The 23,322-nt window shown below is 37.2% G+C and overlaps 1 protein-coding gene across 3 annotated transcripts in view; it reads right to left on the reverse strand.

Annotated features, from left to right (window-relative positions):
* PTPRK (protein tyrosine phosphatase receptor type K) overlaps positions 1-23,322 on the reverse strand; it is a 371,462-nt gene that overhangs the window by 41,507 nt on the left and 306,633 nt on the right. The gene's annotated exons all lie outside the window — the stretch shown is intronic.

Genomic DNA, 23,322 nt, shown 5'->3' on the forward strand with positions numbered 1-23,322 from the left:
CACCAGCCTCTTCTCTGAACTTGTCCTGAGAGGGGAGGGTAGGGAGGTGATGCTTAGATAAAATCTGCTGTCTTACATTTGTGTTGCAACATACAGTGCCCAATTTATCTCCATGAGTGTCCCTTGCTGGGGGAAAGGGAGAGGTGTCACCACCTCCAGATGCTGCCAGCTGAGCCTGAAAGAAGGAGCCCTCAAGGTTCCAAAGCTTTAGGATATTCTAAGATAAGCCTTTGTATGGACAAAATTATGGATGACTATGTTCTCCATATAAAAGGTCATTGTTGCAGAAATTGATACAGACTGTTTATGGGCCCCTTCTGACAGTTTATGTGCAAAAACAAAATAAATACAGCTTCGTGCTAATCTCTGTTTAGTCGGATTTGGGATGGTGTAAAAAGCTGTAGAAGTTAAGCACAGGGAGACTCACAGCTGGCTGTGCATACAAATATGGGATCAAGTAAACAGGTTACCCATCCTGCTTTCAGATAATGCAGAAAAGAGCATGAGCTTGTGCTACTGGATGCTCTTTAAAATTATGAACACGTAGCTTATAAACATTTATATAAATTTTAATTAATTAAACAGTCTAGCACAGCACATCTTGCCCTACAATAATGATGATACTACCTGAAATTCCAGTATAATATGTACATTTATGTATAAAAGACCAGTTCCCAACTAGTCTTGATAAGCCATCTCAAATGCTATAAATGTTGCTTTGATAAATCATATAAAAAAAATCAAAATCAAGCATATTTCTACAACTCTCCAGGACTTTCAGATCACTTCATTGATGGTACTACTTTGGTAGGAAACACTAAGGAAAACAGAATCACATGAACCAAGTCTCTGCTGCTGTAAGGGTCTGAGATGAAAATAAATGAGAGCTCTATAATCAGTAATGTCCATGAATTTATGACCAATTAGCAAAGAGTTTGCCTTAATAGATTCAGAAGTATTAGGTGAAAAAAGTGCTGAATCTCTTTGCCTTACTAGCTGAGAAACCTTGGATTTGAACAGATGAAGAGAGCCAGAGCAGGAACAATGCTGAGGAGACAATGTTCCTGCAGCACTCTGCCCTGCTGGCCATGGGTCACATTGAAAGAGAAAATTAGTGTCATCAATGAATTTCTACTACATTTACCACTTAGATACACTTCTGGTGCTGTGTACTTTGCAGGCACCCTTAAAACTATGGCAAGGATAGGTTTTGGTTACGGGGAATTAGGATGCTCAGTGAATGTCATAATCCACAGGTTTTACAGCTTTTGAATTGCAAGCTGCTATCCTCTGCAAGAAAACAGCTGTTTGTACAGAGATAACTAAGTTAGCTTGAAGGGAGCTGGCTCAGTGATGCAATCGTGCCCCCAGGACATAAAAAGCTCTGGGCCAATACAGATGGCAGCTCTGACAAGGCATTTTACACAGAGGTGTAAATTGAAGTTATGCCGGCAGCTTCTAGTTCAGTTGCCTTACATGGGACAGGACAAAGGTAAAAATGTGGGCTAAGGCTTCTGAAACAGCACCTCTCACAGCAAAGAGCAAACATGGTGAGAGGAACATGGCCTGTCCCCATCTGGCAACATCACTGCCCAAGAGAGTGGAGACTCCTCCTGGCACAGCCATGATGAAGTGCAGGTGGTTGAGCTGCCTTTGGGACTTTCAACTCCAAAATATTCAGAACAAATTATGTTATTGAGTTTTATACGTGGATAAATTCCAGTCTACTCATTAGTCTTCTTGACACCAGAAAATCCATGGTACTACCTTTCTTTCGCCTCGCATTCTGGACTGCCTTAGCTTCAAAACAAATAACAAATATCTGAAAGGATATTTCAGGGGTCTGGTACTGTGTTTTTTCAGTCTTTGAAGTTCTCTTCCTGGTCATGGTTTCAAAATTGTCAACAACAGTGCAAAGGCTGGAGATTTACCTGAAAAAGTCCTAATCTGCATGAGAGCTCAGGTTTTTTGAATCTTATAGATCTTCTAAAATATAAACTGAGGACATATTAAGTGCTTGTTATAAAATACCAGATCTCATAGTGTAACACCTGCATGTTTGAAATGTTGGAAAAAATCAGAGGAATACCTATTGTGATTTTATATTTTTGGAAATCTGGCTAATTGTCTGTGTCTTGCCAAAAAAAATTTCAAAATAAAGCTTCCTAGAGCCACTTGATGTGTTTCTTTCAGTAGCCAATATGGAAGAAGAGATCTAAAAATGCAAACAAAATCTTTTCATGGCATGTGTACTAACAGACCTTGAAAAGAGTATGCAAAAAAATGGATGTAGAAATATATAACATGCATGCTGTAAAGTACTGGACTGAAACAATTAAATATAAACTACTATTGTTCTATGATTTTCTGGAAAGGGGTATTGGCTAAGAATGAACCTCTGATCTACCTCATCAACAAACCATTTAAAAACTGCTTGTTGGATGAACTTGGTACCACTTCTTAAGGTTACTGTGATTCCTCCCCTTACAAGCACAATGGACCTGTTGTTAGACCCGTTGCAGCATTTTTTCCTGGGAACATATAAAAGCAGTCAGCCTCTTGCTAATGAGATCATTTGTGAAGTTAGTGTTTGGCTACATTATGAATCAATCAACTTTCAAGTTCTACTCTAAGCAAACTGCCTTCAAAAACATGTGTTTTTAAAGATAAAATCTCTCTTGATGTTATAAGATTTCAACTGTGGAAGACACTGCACTGACAAGTTGCCTGGTGTTTACAACAAGTCCTCTATGGCCTGTTAGCTGAATTAATTCTTAAAAAGAAAATTATAATGAAAATAACATTATAACGATCATTATTACTTATATAGGCACATGACATGGTTTATGTGGAAAAATATTACTCTCAAATGCCTGAAGTTACATTTTGCTGTATTTATAGAAAATAACATTCTATGAATAACTTTGGCTAATTTAAGCAACTATAAAAGTGCAAGTGAGAATTTACTGGTAGTGTAGGAGTTGCAGAGTTAATGCAGACCTGGGTAATTACACTGAAGGAAGTAAGGACAGCTTAAGTCTCCTCTACCAGAAAAGTGCAAACTCTGACCCCAAATGATAGCTCAAAATACAGAAAATGAGATTAAAAATTTTCTTATATCAAATGTAGTGCTAACAACATTGCAGATGGAAGCAAAAGACTGAAGTAATGAAGAACAGAAATAGCCCTTCCTTTATTCTTTCAAAAAAAAACCAAACAAACAAACAAACAAAAAAAAAAAAAAAAAAAAAAAAAAACCACTCAAATTAAAGCTTATACAGTACTAAATCCAGGTTTTGATAGCAGCCATCAGTTGCTATTTGCCATTCAGAATGGTGAAAGGTGAGAAAATAAACAGAACCCCTCCAAGAAAATGAGTGGTTAATTTTTCCTTTAGAGGTAGGTCCTAGTTTTTCCAAACAAGCATAGATTAAATTTTATATCTAGCATACCTATATAGTTTATATATAATCTTTAATAGCACACATCTGTTCTTAGTATCCCAGATTATTACAGTCATGACTGCCAGCCTTCAGTATTTTTTTCCTAAAATAAAATAAAACTTTATTTTGTAAAAAATAAATGAAATTCGGTATTTTTTCAAATAGAGTGAAAAAGTAAATATATATGTATATACTCTGAAAGAAGAAATGATGCCTTCTTCCACAAGAATTATATTCTTCCATTTAGAGAAATTTTTTCACAACTTCTTCAGTTCTATAATATCTTCATAACATGGTGCAGTGTTTGTAGAAGTCCACTGGGACTGGAAGTGCAATGGCCATGGCAGAGAACATTTTTTGCCCTTTTAAAACCTTCCCATCTGAAGAACATCCACTCCCAGAAAGTTACGTGTGCCAAAACCCTTGAGGCTCTCCTGAACTTTTTAGCAGTGATGGGTGTCTTTAGCAGCTGGCTGTGTGGGATCATGAGGGAAAGGCAGATGTCCTCTTCCAAAGCAGAGGGAGGGTATCACCCAGCTGCACATCACAGCAGGCTGCCATTACCCTAATTATGCAGTTGTTCCCAAATCTGCTTATCCAAATACATCTGAAAGGTTTTATGTCAGCACTTTAAGCCTGGCCACCTGATTTTGGACTGAGACATCCAAAGCTGTGGTGCTTATCCATGCTAGTCTACCAGCTGTGATGTGAGGGCAGCAGCCTTTATTTAGCTGGCTAAAAGCTTTGTCATCTTCTGCTACACCATTTCCAACCCAAATATGTTACCTCAGCCCCAAACCCTGTAAGAAGTCAAGAGCCTGTCTGTGGGCTTGTTTACCACATCTGACATCTAGAAACACAGCCATAATGACACTGCAACAACATGCAGCTAATGCAATGACAGCTGTATGAAAAACACATCAATAATCACAGCTCTGGCTTGGCTGCCATTGATTATTGAGTTCAGATCAGTACCTGCAATGATATTAAAAGCATTTCATACTGTGTCACTGCCTCTCTTTCTATATATTCCTACATTATTAGTATGTCAAAGAAATTTTCAAGCACGAAGAAGGGATGGTAGGCCTGCAGGCTACAGGACAAAACATGCCTGCAAGAAAAAAGGCTCAAAGTGTATTGCCACTTTTTGAACCTTTGGGTTCTACTCTTTCACATTTTTTTCCTTTTAATATTGAAGTTTTGTTACCTTCAAATCTTAAACTCTACTTAATCTCCCTTGTCTGAAAAAAATAGAGATTTTTTGTTATTTCCATTACTAGAGGAAATATTCACACAAGATTGTGATGGGGAGCCAGGTGTAATAAAGAACTTCTGTGCTTAAAGATAGATTAATTTTTTTATATCTGTTATTATACTGGTTCATAAAAAGTTAAGGAAAAACAGTTTTTAATTTCACAAAGCACAGACTCTGAGAGAATACAGTGGGGCTGTAGGAAAGGTAGTAATGGGCTGTACAGTATGCACAACTAAAAGGTATCAGTTTGAAAATTACTTTGGTGCCCCCTCAGCTGCACATTTTACACAGGTATAGAGTGTGTGGTTGTTTTTATCCAGAGGATGAAATGACCTGCTCTCTATTGGATATGGTTTGGGCTGCTGCTTTCTCAGCTAGTTTCTCCAGGAAAATACAACTGTATCTAAGGAAAAAACCCCAACCATATATTTAACAAAAGCTTCAAATTCACATACAAGTAAAAATAAATGAAGCCAACTATAACATGCAAATATTGTATTATTATTTATGTAATGGATTGTCAGCAAAGAAGATTACTGTTCTGGTATTTATGCTTTAAATCTGGTTTTAGGGTTTTCAGTCAGTTGTGATCTGATTAAAATGTGACTGATTTGGAGGAGAAAATCACCTTAAACTGATGGAGTGCCAGGACCTCTTGCAGATGAGGTTGCAAAAATATCTATCCTGAGGCCCTGAGCTATGTCTAACAATCACCAAACACAAATTTGCCTCTCAAAATGAGAACAAAGATTGTATTAAACAATGTGCTCTAGTGTTGAACTCACAAGCTAAGGCACATCTTTACATACCTAACTTATACTGCTTCTTTGGCAAATGTGAATTGCATTTTGAAACACACAGGCCACTCCACACTGTGAGCTCCCATTTATAAGCAGGTATTCCTGGCCATTCATGGCAAAAATGGCTTTTCTTCTTTTCAAGGAAGGGAAAAATAGCTTCATTGACTGACTACCTTGATATAACTTTAATGAATGGTTCACTTTAGCTTCTCATTGCTTAATACCCAAGCAATGTTATCTATCAGCTTTCTTAGAGACAGCTGGCCAAAATTTTCAAACTTGGGTTGATGGATTCACCTTCATATATTCAGATACCACCAATACAGGAGAGGCCTTTCAGATTGCTTGAACAACTTTCATAAATCAGATGAATTGTCAAACTTTAACTAATATGTGAAAAGAAATGTACACCTGGGAAATATATTAGCCAATGAATGACAATATCTGATAAGACTTTCTCTTGCCTGATTCTGGTGTAATGATAAGACCAGTAAGTACTACATGAAAACATAGTGCAACCTGATATGATCATGCCTGCTATTTACCAAATACTCAAAAAGTAAAATTAAATACAAAACTGTTTGCATACTTCAAGCATTTAAGAAACAGAAAGTAGAGAACAATAATTAATTTCTGAAGCAAATATTAAACAACTTGAGACTACATTAAACTTAATAAGAAAACTATAAAAGCCTTTTATATCACTACAACACTTCAGCAGGACAAAATGCTGCAGAAGAAAAGTGAGGAATGTAAATTTAGTAATTTGTGATCATAAAATGTCAGTTTAAATTGGACTGGAATTGTGTCCCTAGGTACATGAATCTGAGAGATATATGCCAATGAAAAGGAAGCAAATTTAAATGTGGATCTCTGTGAGTGAATGAGGTGGCCTATTTCTTCCCTTCTTTCCAAAGGCACAATCCAGACTGCTACAGACGTGGCTTCACACACTCTAGAAAGTCCATCCCTTGTGCTGGTTAGCAATGGGAACTCCAGATGCAGCTACACAGTAAACTACTATTAACTCTGCATAAATTGTCTGCCTTTCTGTGAGATGGGTGAAAGGCACTATCAAATCTGCTTGGAGTCATTTACAGATCAACCTCCTTGTAATATATACCTTGGGTCACTGCTAGAACCTTTAGCTGGAGCAAGTACATTCCAATTTCCCATCTCTTCCTATTTCTTACTGTGCTGATAGAACCAACCAACATCACTGAAATGAGGGAGGTGATATTACCCTCTACTTAACAGAAAATATCAGTGAAGGTCCTGTCCTTTTACTTTCCCTTTCCTTTGCCCCTGCTCCACAATCAAACAATTGCTGTCTCAAAGTACTGCACTGCTTTTACTCTTCATGTTTCTTTTAAGGTTTTTAAGCTTGTATACCTTCTTCTAAGCTGAAAGAAATTATTTATAGAAGTAACCTCTACTGACCAAATTAATGAATCCAAATCAGATTAAGTCTAAAGATAATCAAAATAATGACTAAATTTCAGTGTCTGTTTACTTTAATAAAAATTATTAGCATCGTGAACTAGTGTGAACAGGTTTATAAACTAAAAAAAATTCCAGTTTACTTCAAATATTTTAAATATTCTTTACCTTCAGTTACTCTTTTGAGACCTGGCAAACCAAACATCTACATATGCATTTGAGAGCAGGGCTTCTACAGAAATCAACGGGGTTATGCTAAACAAGGAGTGGTTCTACCACTCTTAATGGAAACTACTAAAAGAAAAGTCTTATGTCAAGATTCTCTTTTGCTTCATGAAACATAGTGAACAAAGATGCCATTTTAAAGACTATTAGTTTACATAAAAGCAATACTTACTGAAACATTTTTCATCAATTAGTTAAATGTGTTTTCTCTAAGCTTCCAAGAGAATCATATACAAAAAAAACCAACTTATCTTCAGACATTTACAGCAAAATGTATTTATGCCCACTAACAAAAAATGCCTTATTAAACGTTCATAGACATTGCAGGTATTTACTAAATCAGTTTTTTCACCAGAAGATATTTTTTATATAACATCAATTTTCACTCTGTTTATTGAACACTTGCAAAGCATCTTTTATGAAACATGAAATATTTTACTGAGTAACAATACACTAAATTTCATTCTCACTGAGCTCATAGACTTAACAATATGCACTTAGTGAATGTGCATTCTAAACATGTTTTATCACATTGAACCATCTTACACTAATCTTTACTTTTGGCAAGGATAAAAAATACCATTAATATTCAAGAACTTTTAATTGCAAATGCTGATTGGAAACTCTATGACAGCAACAGCCAAATTCAAGCAATTTCTTTTTAAAAATGGCAAATAATCCTCAACCCATAACTCCAGAAGAAATAGCTCTCTCTGCTGGTATGTACTTCCCCATTAGACCCAAATATCCATAGCACTTCCACTATGCCTGTGCTGCTGCAGGTGGGTAACAACTCTAAGGAGCTCCTGCTCAGAGTTTTGTAAAGACCTTTCCCACAAGCTTGGCCCATCAAATACTCCAGTAACAGAATATGTCATATTGGATGTCATTCCTGTCTTCAACACTGGATCAGGGAAGATTACAGCTGAGATTAAGCTGAGTTAGGTTCAGAGCTGGGTTATCCCTCTCTCTTCAAACAGGGCTCTTTGTGCATCAGCCACAATGATATGAAATGGTTTGGGGATAATTTCTAAGATTAAAAGTAGACTTTTCACCTTAGCTAATACATTAAAAATTTCAAGAGGAATGTGGACAAAACAGTAAGAGAGTAGTAAACAGAGACTTTTCAGGGAGACTGAACTCAAGGAATTTGGGGGAAATGCAAGTGTGAAGTAGCCCACTCTGGGAATTATATTTTTTTTCCTTTTCCTGCAAAGGCTCTGTTCTTTAATTCCAGTTAGTTTCAGGTACCTGACAGGAAAAAATAAACAGTTAGTTCCCCTGTGCTCATTGGTATATTTTTTCCAAATTTAGAGCTAATGAAAAATTCAATTAATATGAAACTTCAGAACACCAAATTTGAATAATCATTGTAAACCTATAAAGGGGAAAAAAATTACTGAAACTTCTTTCATTCTCAGTGGAAATATAAAATGCTGAAAAGCATGACCATACAGTCTAAGTGTTGTTAAGGAATTTGTCTGGCTGAGGATGGAGTACAGATGTCTGTCTGAGGTAGAGTAAACCTTCCTCACTAGAGTTGTTAGGGTGCTATGCTTTCAATTTGTGACTAAAACAGTGCTGATAACATTGTTTTAACTATTGTTGAGCAGTCTTACACAGCTTCCTCATTTCTCACTCTGCCCCAAGGGGTATCTCGTGTCATATAATGTCAGGCTCAAATAAAAAACGAGGAATTCTATTTTTCCAAAGCTTGGAGACAGTCTGGGTATAGGACTGAGTGTGGGAAGTAGTGAGTGACTGCCTTTGTATCTTTCTAAAAAAAATAAATTATCCTTTCTTCATTTATTAAATCAGTCTTAGCTCACAGGTTTTTCTTAGTTTCCCTCTCCTGATCATCTTTCCCATTCTGCTGGTGAGCAGAGCAGCTGAGTGGGTGTTTACATGCAGGGTAAATTTTCTACCCTCCAAAAATTACATAGAAAGGAAAAAAAAAAAAAAAAAAGCAACAATGAAAATTGTTCAAAGTCTTAAAAAAAACCCACAACCCACACAAAAAACCCAAAAGCTACTTAAACCGTTGCCCATTTATATTCAGGTTGGTTATCTAAAAACAAATAAGTAATTTCTTCTTATCCAATTAACAAGTCATATTTATAATGCTCTATTCAGTTAGTTACTACACTGTAATTGGCATGCCATCTTTCCTTCTAGCTGAACCTTTTAAACTCCTTTCAGGTATTAATTTGAGACAGAGCACCCTTATTCAACAGCTGAAAGAGTGGAAACAGAGAATAAACAAGCCTGGGGGTAACAAGGCTCTCGCACTTGAGCTATAAGTGTTTTCAGATAAAGGTAATGTTTGTCTTAACTCATACTTTCCACAGCATCTCTTTTCCCCTTCCTCACTGCTGCTTTTACAAGGTAAGATAAGGTCATATCACATTTAGCAATCTTAACTAAAAAGTACTCTATACTAACTAGCACTTTTTCACACTTTACTTTTTTTTTTTTTGCTATACCTCTCTTCCTACCCCCTCATTTATTTTTCACACAGTATTTAAGGCAGTTAAAGATTAAATTATTTGAATGTCAGACTTGAAAGGTAAAATACTCCAGTTTGCCACAATTTTTTTTCTCTACAAGAGAGGATGAATGAAAAGGGAATAAATGACACAGTAGTCCTTTCATACTCCCCTTCCTCTTTCAAGAGCATTCTTTTTTATTTCCCTCACTTTCAATTCAACCCATTCACAAAGGATTAGCATAACACATCTTTTTATGCTTGTAAGGGTTACAGCTGTAATCGCCTCACCTCATCACTTTACTTAGAAATCCTGTCTCTAGAGGAGTAATTCGATTACTCACAACAATCCAACTTTTGCCTAAGCAAATAGGAATTCATTATAATGCTGTGCTGCTTCATCAGTTTACTATGAGTAGATGGGAAAAAATATAGCAAAATGAATAGCTGGTGTGAAAGGAAGAAAGCAATTGTCGGCTAACAAAAGACTACCAACAAAAGGTAGGATGACAGGCAGAAATTCGAAGTCCCATGAGCAGGGTAGCCTCCAAACTACTAATAACTTGTAGCTTTTAAAAGTCTTGGGTTTCAAATAGGTATGAAAACTGCAAATTGATGAGAACACCTGATTGCTTCAATCTGACTAGTCTTTAGCAGGTACTGGGCAAGTGTGTGTAAAAACCTGAGGCAGAGCTTTTCCACCTGATGAAGAATCACCACCATCTTCTGTAGGTGAAAAACACATTTATGCTAGTCCTCATAATGGCTTTTCTTGTCTTTACTTCTAAGATTCAAAAATGTACATGAAGTAATCTTGGCTGCATACTGCTTCAAAGTAAAACTAGCACTATCCTTAGCAACTGACAGTGGATAAGGATAAAAGAAAAAGATAACAATGAGGACAACTGGCATCTCCAAATGACTTTCAGTTGTCCATATGCCCACAAGCATAAATCTAAGAAAAGCTCATGCTGACTGTGGCACAGAAGGACAGCACTTGGGGCAGAAGTACAGATGCCAGGATCTTGCCTTCTATTTAGAAGTAGAACATTTTATTTTATTTTGTATTATTTCTGTTGTGATTTAAAATGCTCAGATATAATGAGATAAGTTCTCAAGGGGAACATTTGTTTTGCCAAAGGTTTAGGAGTATTAGGATACAGCTGACAAATCTTTAGCTGTTAGACTGGCTTAGGCTGGTTTTCAGCTTTTGGAGCCCATAACTATCTTCTTGTCCTCTATTTCTACAGATTCCTAAGGATTTCAACACAACATATGGGCAGCATTAAAGGCATTAAGGATTTATAAATTCACATCATCATTATAAAAACACATACAAAGCCCAAAATACAGTTGGGGTTAAATGGAATACATGCATTTCTCATGGTCAAATTAAATATTGATGTGTCCCTGTCTGCATTAAAAACAACATGAGAAAACATTGTTTTTACAGTAGTCATATGAAGAAAACAAAAAAAGCAGTTCACTACATTTGCTTTAGTCTGATTTCTTTTTAAGCTGGAATTTCTTTTTGCTTAAAGTCACTTCTCTTTTACATTCTTCTAGGCAGTTAACCTTTATTGCGATGTGTGTGTACTTTACAGTGAGTGGAAATCAATAATAATTCTGATACCAAGCTCTTTTTGTCTTTAAAAACTTAAAATATCCCTAAGACAGCATATTTCTTCAATACTACCCATGGGAATTTACTAATAATTACATTGTTAGATGTGAGTGGAGAAATTGAGTACGTGAAACAAAAGCCAAACTTTAAAATTAATACAAGTCCTCAGAGCATAGGAAATACTGCCAGTTATTGTTATTGTGCAAATTTTTGTTCAACGTATACATGACTGCAATAACCATGCTCAATCCACATAGGCAAAGTGGACTGGTTCTCTTTATTCCATGGTTAAAAATCAGAGTAGAGCAATCTTCCAACCAAGACCTCTTGACCTGAGCCTAATGAGACTTCCAGCTTCAAGAGAGAAATTTAGAACTGCACAGAGATGGGGCAAGATCAGCATCCAGTCTTGAATTGATAAGACATCTCAAAAAATTCAGCAAATTTAGGCTCAGGTGCAAAACCACACATTTTCTTTTGCCTCCTGACACTTCTTGATCCACCATTGTTTATTTGCTGAAACTGAATTTACAATACTTATTTTTATTTGAGTATGCTGTTTAAGAAATGAGTTCCTTTATTTGCAGAAAAACGGCTCTGATACACTGTGCAAAGAGCTGAGGCATGGTTAGGCAATGCTGTATATCACAATGGAAATGTTTCTCTTCAATAGAGAACTCCCATTGGAAAAGCTGAAACACCTTACATTAAACTGGCCAGTAATAATAATAAAATGAAAGAGACAGTGGAAAGACCTCAGCAGAAACATGAAGCCATGCATTATTGCAAATGTCCTATCCCAAGCCAGAAAAACATCCTCCAAGTTGCTTAACCAAGATAAAAAATATGTTGTGGGACTGAAAATATCACAAGGCAGCCATCATGTTTACAGATAGAGGACTGGATATTGTTCATTAGGGTGACAAATTTTTTCTCTTTGCTGTAACACAGCTAGTTAGACACTTAATCAGGAGTCAAAAATTACATGGTTTGCAAAACTAATGTGACACAATCAGCAGCAGAATACAAAAATAATAGAGAGCATCTGATCTCATGAAAAATGAATTTAAAACACAATAGCCAGTTTCAAAGCTGACAAAAGAAATGTATATTGTATCTGTACTTAGCTTCCAGTTTAGGGATGTTTTATTTATGCTTCTGTCTCAAAGACATGTACCACAGTATAAATTGGTTCTAACTACCTTAAGTAGCAACATCTTAAGAAGAAAGAGAAAAAGATGAAAAACTTAAAGTCAGCTTATCCTGCATGATTTTATTTCCCCTCTAGCCTAACAACTGTTAAGACAATTTGTTGCAAATCCTACATTTCGTCTTATGTCATCTCCAGCTATGGCAATGACAAAATTTGGCTTGACGAAATACTTCAGTATTGGGTAGGATTCAAGAAGTCTCCATACAAGGTGGAATGGAGTATGCTGTACAGTTGATATGTTTTGCTTTGACAAGAAGTTGATCAAGCAAGCCAAACATGGAAGAAGTTGTATTTGAAGAATTTTTGCCATTAGATAAAAAACAGCTGTCACTTGATCTTAAGAGTTTTGAAAAATTAGTCCAGCGTCTTGCTCAGCATGAGATGTTGGACACATCCTCATTTGTAACAAATTTTGCAGCAAGTGAGCAAGGGCTCTCCTGTTCAGGCAGTATGACCCACCTCAGCAGTGACATGCCCTACACCCTGCAGCCAGGGCTCTGACAGGTCCCAGCTATGCACAGTGTGATGCTTACCAAGCCCACCACCTCTAGGGGCTGGCTGGTGGCAGGCAAGGCACTGCACTCTTGCTGTAAGCTCAGGCAGCAGCAGTGCCTGCCCAGCTCTTCCTCTTCTCCAAGCTATAGGCATTAGCTCAAGCAAAAAGTTCAGGTCCAGCACAACAGCACTGTGTGCCCACCATGGATCACATTGTGTTTTGATCTGTGCAAGCACCACAGACACCTCTAACAGCAAAGAAAATTGTTCTACCTAAGTATGTGTTTGCATTCATCTAAATAGTTGAATGGGAACACTTTATTGAAAAAGAAAGTGTAAAAGATTTGTACTTCCCAAAACAATTTGGAAAAATACTTCCAGGCGATTCTGTTTCATAGGTATAGAATTTCACTGTCTAAACCTCACCACTACTAAAATGACATCCAGGAAGTTGTGATTTCTGTTGCTCAATACCCTGCATGCATAATTTGAGTTCACTTTCTGAGTCTGAGAAAACTCTACAGTTCTATTTGAATTAAATCTGTATTAGTAAAGCTATTTGATTTGGCTAAGTAAGGTGATGTCTCATAACTTGTGCTGAGTAAGCAACATGCTTTTAATACAAAGGCAACCAAATTACCAGCTTTCATATTTGGACAAGCATATAATGAAATTCAGTTTTCCATGAGCAGCAGATGAGTGAGCTCTGGTTCTTTAGGCTGCAGAAAAGGAGGCTCAGGAGGACCCCATCACTCTCTACAATTACCTAAAAGGAGGTTGTAATGAGGTGGGGGATTGTCTCTTCTCCCAGGTAACAAGTGGCAAAATGGCAGAAAACTGCCTCAATGTGCCAGAGGAGGTTTAGATTGGCACTAGGAAATTTTATTCACTGAAAAGGTGGTCAGACACTGGAACAGGGTGCCCAGGGAGAAATGGTGGAATCACCATCCCTGAAAGTGTTTGAAAAATCTGCAGATATGGTGCCTGAGAACACAGTTCAGTGGATTGAAATCTTAGATATCTTTTACTACCTTAACATGATTCCGTAGTCTCTGAGTTACTAAACTGCCAATGACTTATCACAGGAGGAGGTTTTCTAAATTGCGTTTAAAAGCAAAATAAGAACTTGATAGATTTACAAATACATAGTGACTGCTGCAAATAGTCTTTCCCATCTCAGTGTACAGCATGATCTAGGCTGAAACATATAAGCAGCAGGTAGCAGCCAGGGCACACTCCACAGTTCAAAGTTACTGGCCAAAAATCCTATCTAAACATGATGGTTAATATCTGACTGCTTTCATGGGGACTTGAGACACATTCCTCAAAAGACAGAGTAATTTGAGAAACCAACCTTCTTATCTGATTATTATGTGAGTGCGCAGGAAAGGAAATACATACAGCAATTTTCATCTTTGATCCCATTTTAGAGGACAGAGCTTCCTTCCAGATGTTTCACTGAGCAAATGAAGCACCCAGTACCTAGGTGACACAGTGCAATACCTTAAAAAGCCTTTACACCAGCACAAAGAATGTTAACCCTTTCTATCAGAGGTGTACAAAAGAGAATGCTATGAAAGATGAACACATGGATGTAAAACCCTGTATAAATATTATGGTTCAATAACTTCAAGAAGAATGGAAACTAACTTACAAAATTTCTAAATTTTGGAATATCATCAGATAACAGGCCCTACAGGATTAAATCTTTGTGAACTACCAGAAATGAGAAACACTAAAGAACTGTGTGAAAATCTGTTTACATTTGCAGAGAATAATTAAAGCATGTTGAATTACCAGTCCTTATAAAATTTGTTACAAAATTCCAGGGGATGCAGCAATATCATTTCAAAAGAGAAATGGAAGACTCAATTCAGCTAAATCTGTGAAATTAGAAACAGATCAAAGGTTAATTTGAGATTTGCTTGGCTATATGTTTTCTATTGTAATGGATTAACAAAACAAGCAAATTCACACAATTCAGATGGTGTTAATGTACGTAAAAATTAAGATTCACATTAAAAAATGCCTGTACTTGTGGAAATCAATGCCTTCCATACATTGAGGCAATTTGAATGCCAATTACGTAATTGTAAAATCCTGTCCCCTCTCTCTCTGATATGGAAAAAGGGTCATCTGTTGTTAAAAACATGGGTATAGCAGTAAAATATCTTTCAGTATTTCCAGGCAATAGTCAACAACTTAATTTTTCTGTCATTACCTAATGATCCCAAGAATAAGATGTACAACCAGAACATGCATCTTTATGTCAGAATAGTTTGGTTTGGATGGGACACTCATCCCTTGCAATCTGACCCCACTGTAGGACATTGGGGGTCTCCAAAAAGACCCCGTGCCACAGATTACAACCCTCTGGGATCTGCCATTCAGACAGTTCTCAGTCCACATCACTGTCCACTCATCCAGTCCACGCTTCCTGAGTTTGCCTATGAGGATATTGTAAGACCGTGTCAAGGTATGTAATATCTGCTGCTCTCCCCTTATCCATAGAGGATTGCTTCGTTGTCAAGCATGATTTACCTTTTAGTGAATCCATATTTACTACTCCTGATCATTCATTTTCTCGTCATTGATGTGGAGAGAGGTGGCCTCCAGAATGAGATGTTCCAGGGATTGAGGTGAAGCTGACTAGATGGTACTTCCCTGGATCCTCCTCCTTGCCCTTTTTGAAGTCTGGGATGACATTTACTTTCTTCCAGTCCTCAGGTATCTCTCCAGATCTCCATAACCTTTCAAAGATGATCATGAGTGGCCTAGCCCTTAATACCCTTGACCAGATTTAATTCCATGACCTTGGCCTTCCTTGTTTCATTTCAACTTACTCTGACACCCTCTCTATATTCATTCCAAGTAGCCTGACCATTTTTCCATCTCCTGAGTGTTTTCTGCTTATGTTTGAGTAATGACAAGAGTTCTTAATTCATCCATGCAGGTCTCTCACTCCCTTTGGCAGATTTCTTGTTCATTAGGATGTATCATTCTTGAGCCTGGAGAAATGGCAAATTCAGAAACACAGTAGCCCAAGGGATGGAAAGAGTGATTGTGACTCCTGTTTTCCATCAGTACATAAAGACCTGGTTTCATTGTCCCAGTCAGACTCACATTTTCATGATTCTGTAAAGTGTGCAGAGTAACCTTTTTGCTACCACATTCACTTTTGCCATATACTGCCATTCTAATTTTATTTGAATGTTATGATGGCATAAGTATCCATTCTTCACCAGAGCAGGAAATCTTCAGATTTAATTTCCCTCACTGTAAAACTGATGACACATAAGTGAGGATTTGCCTTAAACTTATCCATTAGCCACCTCATTATGCTGCCTCTGAGCTTTACCCTGTGTTCCAACTGCCCATAGAAACCAGTTTTGGGCAATCCGTTTTCCAACATGAGAAGCAGGTCTGGCATAATCTTGCTTCAGTGCTGACAATGTGACAGCAATTTAGGAATGCATCCTGCAGCTTTTATGGCAGCAGGGGCATGAAAGCAGTGCATCAGAAATGGTTTGGATGCTAGATATGGAGACGACAAAATGTCCAAGTTTTGTAGCTGTCCACAGAGTGACAACAACTAACATACAATAGATATTTGCTTTTATTTGAACCCCAGATGCCTCTTATTTCAGACATGCTGCTTTAACATCCTAAATACTTTATTGGCTTTTGCTATGCCCTGCACATCTTTGCTATTAACTCCAGTGTTTTGAAAAAAGTGTGCTGGTGAAGTAGCACTGCTGTTCTCACAAATTTCAGCAGTGTAGCATCAACACAGACTATAGCCTCAGGATATTTTCCACCACAGCAAGGTTAGAGCAGGAACTCTTTTTCCCCTATACTAATGGCCTGGCCAACCTCTTGGCAGAGGGGCTGAAACAGTCAATAACATGTAGTCTACTTACATATGTTTGAGTAACCAACACTCAGTCATCAGCAAAGAGCAAGTAACACAAGTCAGTAGATATGGGACCTCTGGTATAATGCTCAGGTTAAATATTCCGACATCTATACGGCACTGAATGTGGTTATCTTTCCTGTAGACTCAACAAAGCAGATGTCAAACAGAAGTGTCAAAGAATGCAATGTATTTTGTGACCTCTTTGACAGTAAAAGGTTCTAGAAGAACCTTCATCACTGTGCAGCATGGAGTATATTCCCAGTCCTTTCCAAACTGCTGAATTCACACACAAATCTCCAGACGCTTCTTAAGTTGGCAACATTGGAAACCACACACAGGATTGTAATTCTGTTCCCTATGATTGAATTCACCTGGCCACAAAAATTGTTTTAACACTGCCTGTAAGTACCTCCTGCTGTGACAGACAGATGTGTAATAAGCACATTATTTCTAGAAAGATCATCCCACCTACAAGGTCCATCTGCAAGCCCTTCCAGCTGGCATCTTTCCAAACATAGCCTGGTAAGTACACAGCTTCCCACTAGAGCAGAAAGCAGTGTGAGCTCCTGAACTTCAGAGCCATCATCTTTTCATGCAGCTGACAAAGCATAAGCCTCTGTACTTGAATAATTTGGCAGCAATGCCAATCAACCATACTGACTTGCTCTGCAACACACTGGAGTGTTTAGGAAGTGCTACTACACTTGGCAATGCTGCTCCTTGTTTTTAGATGACTATCTGTAGAACTCCACTTAGAGCTCTGTCAGAGATAACATGCACATAGTTTAATAAACTCTTGTAAAGTTCATGACAACAAAAGGTGGGACTTCTTTTCATTTAGTTAAAAGTGTTCAGTTAGATACAGAGAAACACAGTGACACTGATTTCAGGGTCTTAAACTGTTTTCATAAAAGTTAGTAAGCACATTTATGATTTAGATGTTGCTGAATTTCTTCTGCATTTTTTTGTGCACCATTCCTTTCTGATATAAAGCTCTTGTGTCTTTCCTGTACAGGTGCACTGTGAGCAGCCTTACTGCTCAAATATATTTTGTCTTCTGTTCAAAATATCTCAGTGTTAGGCAGGTGTTAATGCAAGAATGAATAATTGCAAAGATTACTTCCTCTGTCGTAAGGCATTGCATACTGTCTGTGCTCACATGCTTGCCAATGCAAAGAAAGTGTAATTCTGGCTGAAGTACTGACTGCATATAATCACAATTTATAATTCCAAGAGACCCCTTTCTCCTTCTTTCTAGAAAACAGTGCTGTCCCTTCAAAAGGCTGCTCTAAAACTTCACTACAGCACACATGAGCCAAACTCTTGTCGCTCCGAGGCTGAACATGCACATGAGATGCCTGTGACAGGCTGTTAGAGGCAGCAATCTCTGCCTGATCTGCCTCACACACTCTTCAACCACAAGCATTGCAAGAGGCCATTTCAGCCAATGGTAGAGTTAATCACAATGGAAAATGAAAAGTGTACACAAGCTGCCTGTGTGAAAAGGGGTTAATGAGACCAATCCTATCAGGGGATGATAGAGTTGTCTTCTCTAAACACTTGTAATTTTAACATGACACAAAGAAGGTAACACATTAGAAAAGACAAATGAGAGATGGTGAAAGAACAGTAAGAAAAGAGAAGCTGAAATACACCCCTGCACCCAGAAGTATTAGCAATGGGTACTTTAAAATGCATGTCTATTATAAGCAGAATGATGGATTTTCAATTGTCGTAAAAAATCTAATGGGTTTTGTGAAAACTCTGGATTTCTAGCTTTATGTCTCTGTATTCTCTGCAAATGATGCAAAACACTAAATACCCACAGTCTGATTCATGGAATAATATTCATAATAGGTGAAGAGACCTAATAAACCAGGCATATAGGCTAAGATGTTGATCTTTGTCATATATCAACATTCTTCCTCTAATATTTAAATACAAACTAAAATAATCTACCTGAATTCTTACTTTTAAAATTCCCATTCCTTAGGAAAACTTTAAGGTTGCTAAGATTTCGATCTTTGTGCATACGTGAAAATACTCACATTATAGGCTTTGTGTCTGGATATCTGGAGGTCTCTCTCACTTAACTGTTTTTTTAATAACCATCATCAAATATTCCATCAAGGGATCACACAGTTTTTTATTTACAGCCAAAGGTATTACTTATCAGAAGTAGCAGATGTGGTTGCTCGGTGAGCTACTGCAATTTCATATATAAAAGAGAAAAATGTGCCATGCTAATGTTCAGTTTCCATCTTTGGAAAACTCAGCAAGTCAACTAAATTCTCCTCTTTGAGTGATAAAAGTCATTATGCAAAAGACCACTGAAGTTTAAACATATCAAATGCTTTTCCTATGAATGAGTGAAAAAAAAAAAAGATGTGGCTTATCAAACACCTGCATTCTTCTCTATGTTTATATTGCCACTTGGGTCTCCAGTTCCTATTGTGATGGTACAGCTCAAAGTCATTGAAGGAGCATTGATCCAAACACAAAAACAACAGTGAGGGAAAATTCCTTTCAGATACATTTAGCATCTGACATATTCCCTTCATTTGTGCATTAATCGGTACCAGACATTTTTGAGCATCCTGAAACAGGAGTGATTTGACTTTCACAAATTTCCCTAAGAGCAGAAACATCATCAGGAGCAATTTCAAGGAAATAATTATGGTCTAGACAGATTTATGACTTCTAAAGACCTAATCCAAAGCACATTAATGTCAGTGGAAGGACTCCCATTGACATCAAAGGCCTTTGGATCAATCCCCAACTGCTGTGGGAATGAATTCAGAGCAGTAATGATGGTGGACTAAATGCACACTTGGAGTTGAAATGTTACCACCCAGACCTCTTTATTCCTCAAATCAGATTAAAAAGTCATTTTCTGCCATTTCACAATTACTTCCAGATGCGCATCATCTCAAATGGCATTTTCATCCATCTGTATGAACCAAACATGCATAGAGATAGAGAGGTTCTATACTGCCTGAACTAATAACATAAATGAAAACCACAAGGGAAAATAATGCTGGAATTGATGAAGTTCTTATTTTAAATATGGACTGAGAAACCCTGGACTTCATTTATTCCCTCTAACTACTTTGTGATAGAGCTGCCAGCCCCACCACTTCTTTATTTACTGCCACAGTAGATTTCTTCTAATTAAATTTTCAATATTTTTCTCTAACCCACTAAGGAAAACAAAAGAATACGCATAAATCAGTGTTAGCCTCAAACTTGGCAGCCTGAAAACTGTCACAAATGTCAGCTTCATATACTCTGCTTAATAACAGTGCTGCTGTCCCTTCTGTCCTCTTAAATGTCTATTTACATGCTGAATAATTTGAAGCATCACTCTTCTCTGACCATGTTAATCTAGTTTCATTCTCTTAGCAGACAGTAACATTTTAGACTGTAAAATGAAATGCTGATGTTATGTGCAAGTGGAAACCCATTCAGAGTTTTACACGGTCAAACTCAGCCCCAAGATATGACAGATCAGTCACCAACATCATCTATTACTCCAAAGTGCACACTCCTATTTATTTCAGTCCATCAATATTTGGTTATCATGTATTCATTCTGATATGGGCATGTTATGAACTACTCAATGGTCTCAAGTTTTGCAAGAAGGTCTAAATTTGATATTAGGAAAAATTTCTTCATGGAAAGGGTTGTAAAGCATAGGAACAGCTGGCCAGGGAAGTGGTGGAGTCACCATGCTTGGATGCAGTCAAAAAACAGTGGGTATGGCACCTGTGGATGTGGTTTGGTGGTGAACATGGTGTCTAGGTTGACAGCTGGACTTGGTGATCTTAGGGGCTGATTTTCAATCTTAAAAATTCTATGATTCCACAGTTGAAATCTGTCTTACTAAACTAGAATTGGGAAGATCAAGACTTTCTTTAGGAAACTATATATAACAGATTTATTAAAATCAAGTAACACATACTTTCTAACTCCATCTTTCCATTCCTATTGAATATCTGACCTGTTGTCTCAGCCTCTGCACTCTTCTCTGCTCCTCAGAAAAGATTTTTTTTATCCTTCTTCAGTTACTATATGTGGGAAACCAGATTACTAGTGACTGGGTAATCCTACTACCTAGATTCAAAAATTAACAAGGTAGAGAACAATGCAATGTTGTTAGAAAAAGAAAAAAATATACACTGATCATTGGTTACTAAGTTTCTGGATGAGAAGGGAATTCAGCTTAACAGAGAAAGGCAGTATCAGCTACAAGCGCCCAAGGAATTAAAATTGTTCATAGTTAATATATTTTCGGGGCTATGTCTGTAACTAGAAATGATGCTTTAGGTATATTATATTACCACCTGTGATACTAGGAGTTATTTTTAACATTGTTTCTACTTGATTTCCTTAGGACTCAAAGCTTATGTGACCAGACTGTGTACACGTCTGTAACTTTTCATATTCTCTCATCACATCTGATAACTCAGCCTGGCCAATTCACTCCATTCTGCAGAAGGGCAAAAGTTAGTCATTAAGCTCTCAGAAGTGCCATGGAGGCAGGTATCTAGAAAAAGAGGGAATCCTACTGTTAGTCTAATTAAGGGCCATCAAAGAATCACTGGAATTCATCCTTCCAGCTGCACAGGAGGTGCTCAGGAGGCTACTTTTCAAACAGGTACTGCTCCAGTATTTTCTACCATGAAAAATTAACTCAGTGTACTTCAATACACCAGACACAAGTATGTCTTTCTGTTTACTCAAAAGCATTTTTTCAAGGCACACCAAGAAGGAGCAGCAACATACTTCAGTCTTGATTTGGCACCATCTTTTAGATGACTTGACACTTCAGTGCATTTGTGATCAGAAGCACATGAGAGCACTGCACCTGAAATATGCAGACTAAAAAAGTACAAGTGCTTAAATTTAAATTTATTGGCTTTCATTAGTTTAACACTGATAAACAAAGTATTCCATCAATTCCCAAAGGTAGATGGCAACCTTGGGAATGATATAATGCATTAAAACACATGTAAAACATGCTGTTGGAAATTGTCAAAAAAAAAAAAAAAAAAAAAAAAAAAAAGTTAGGGATTAATTTCTCCAGCACACTACTGTCATATTTTTTTCCATCTTTACATCCTATTGATCTGAATATGCACAGGAGATAAATCAGATCCTTGAACAAGATAGAAATAACAAAGTAACTTTTCTGCTAATATTGAACTTCACTACCAGGGAGATTTTGTCCTAACATGCATTTTTTATGTTTTCCTCCCTGATCCCTTCCACCACAGCTTTCTAAAATTTTTAATGTCTTCTCAACATGTTCAAGGCAAAATCCAGTTTGGCCACCTGTAGGCTGTTCAAGTCACAGGAGATGACCCAGAAGAACACACTACATTCATAATAGATTCATAGTTTAGATAATTTCCCAGATTTTAAACAGGCATGTTTGCTTTACTGGACTGCATTAGGCAAGGTGAGACAGTCCCTTTTTCCCTATGAAAATATTACAGATGTAATTAGACATCTCCTACTTCAATGATTCAATGCAATCTTACATGCTACTAGAAACCAAACAAATAAATCAACAAACAAATCAGGGTTTTCTCAACCAGATGAGCAGATGAAAACATTGGCAAAAAATCAGTATGAACTTTCAAAAAATACTTAAGAATATCAGTATAACTCTTTTGAGAAATATGAAGATACATGACTCTGAAGTGATGATTCCTTATTAAATGCATTCCTGCAGAGGAAGAGAAAGCATTTGCTCCTAATGTTTCTCCCCTTGCAATTCACATCCAGCACTTTGGTTTTTAGGCCCATTTTAAAGGAATTTAACACTGATACATCAGGCAATGCAGTTACTTCAGGAAAACTTGTCTTCAGTCAAGGCAATATATAAGGCACAAAGGTAAGAAACCTCATACTTATTTTGCCTTTTTTCAGACTATAGCCATCAGGGGGAATGTGACTGTTGCACAGAGGAAAGTGTACGAGCAACCACCGAGAGGTCTCTTGCTACCACAAACATTGCTTTGAGATTGGGGAAATGCCTGTGGTTAAGCAAAAAATAATTTCCTCATATGACAGGTGAATTCCCTTCCTGTTTTATTATTACCATCCAGAAGATTCATGGGAAAGACCATTGCTTTCCTCTTCCTCAGTCCTGCAATATTTTAAGTTATTTCTGAGTCTTTCAAAACTCTCCCTAGACTCAAATACTAGCAATACATGCTTGTGGTACATAAATATTTGTTGATGCAGATATATTTAAATTCAAATATTTAATCTTGCCAGGTAAACATAAGAAAAACACCACCGATATATTTTTTACAGCAGACTTAGCTAATGGTTTTAATTTCCTGTTTATATTAGCTTACCTCGCTTGATGAAAATACTAACATATCTTAAGAAGTACAGTTTTTTTCCTGGTTTCTC

This window comes from Oenanthe melanoleuca, chromosome 3, assembly GCF_029582105.1.
Source record: "Oenanthe melanoleuca isolate GR-GAL-2019-014 chromosome 3, OMel1.0, whole genome shotgun sequence".
Lineage (NCBI taxonomy): Eukaryota > Metazoa > Chordata > Aves > Passeriformes > Muscicapidae > Oenanthe > Oenanthe melanoleuca.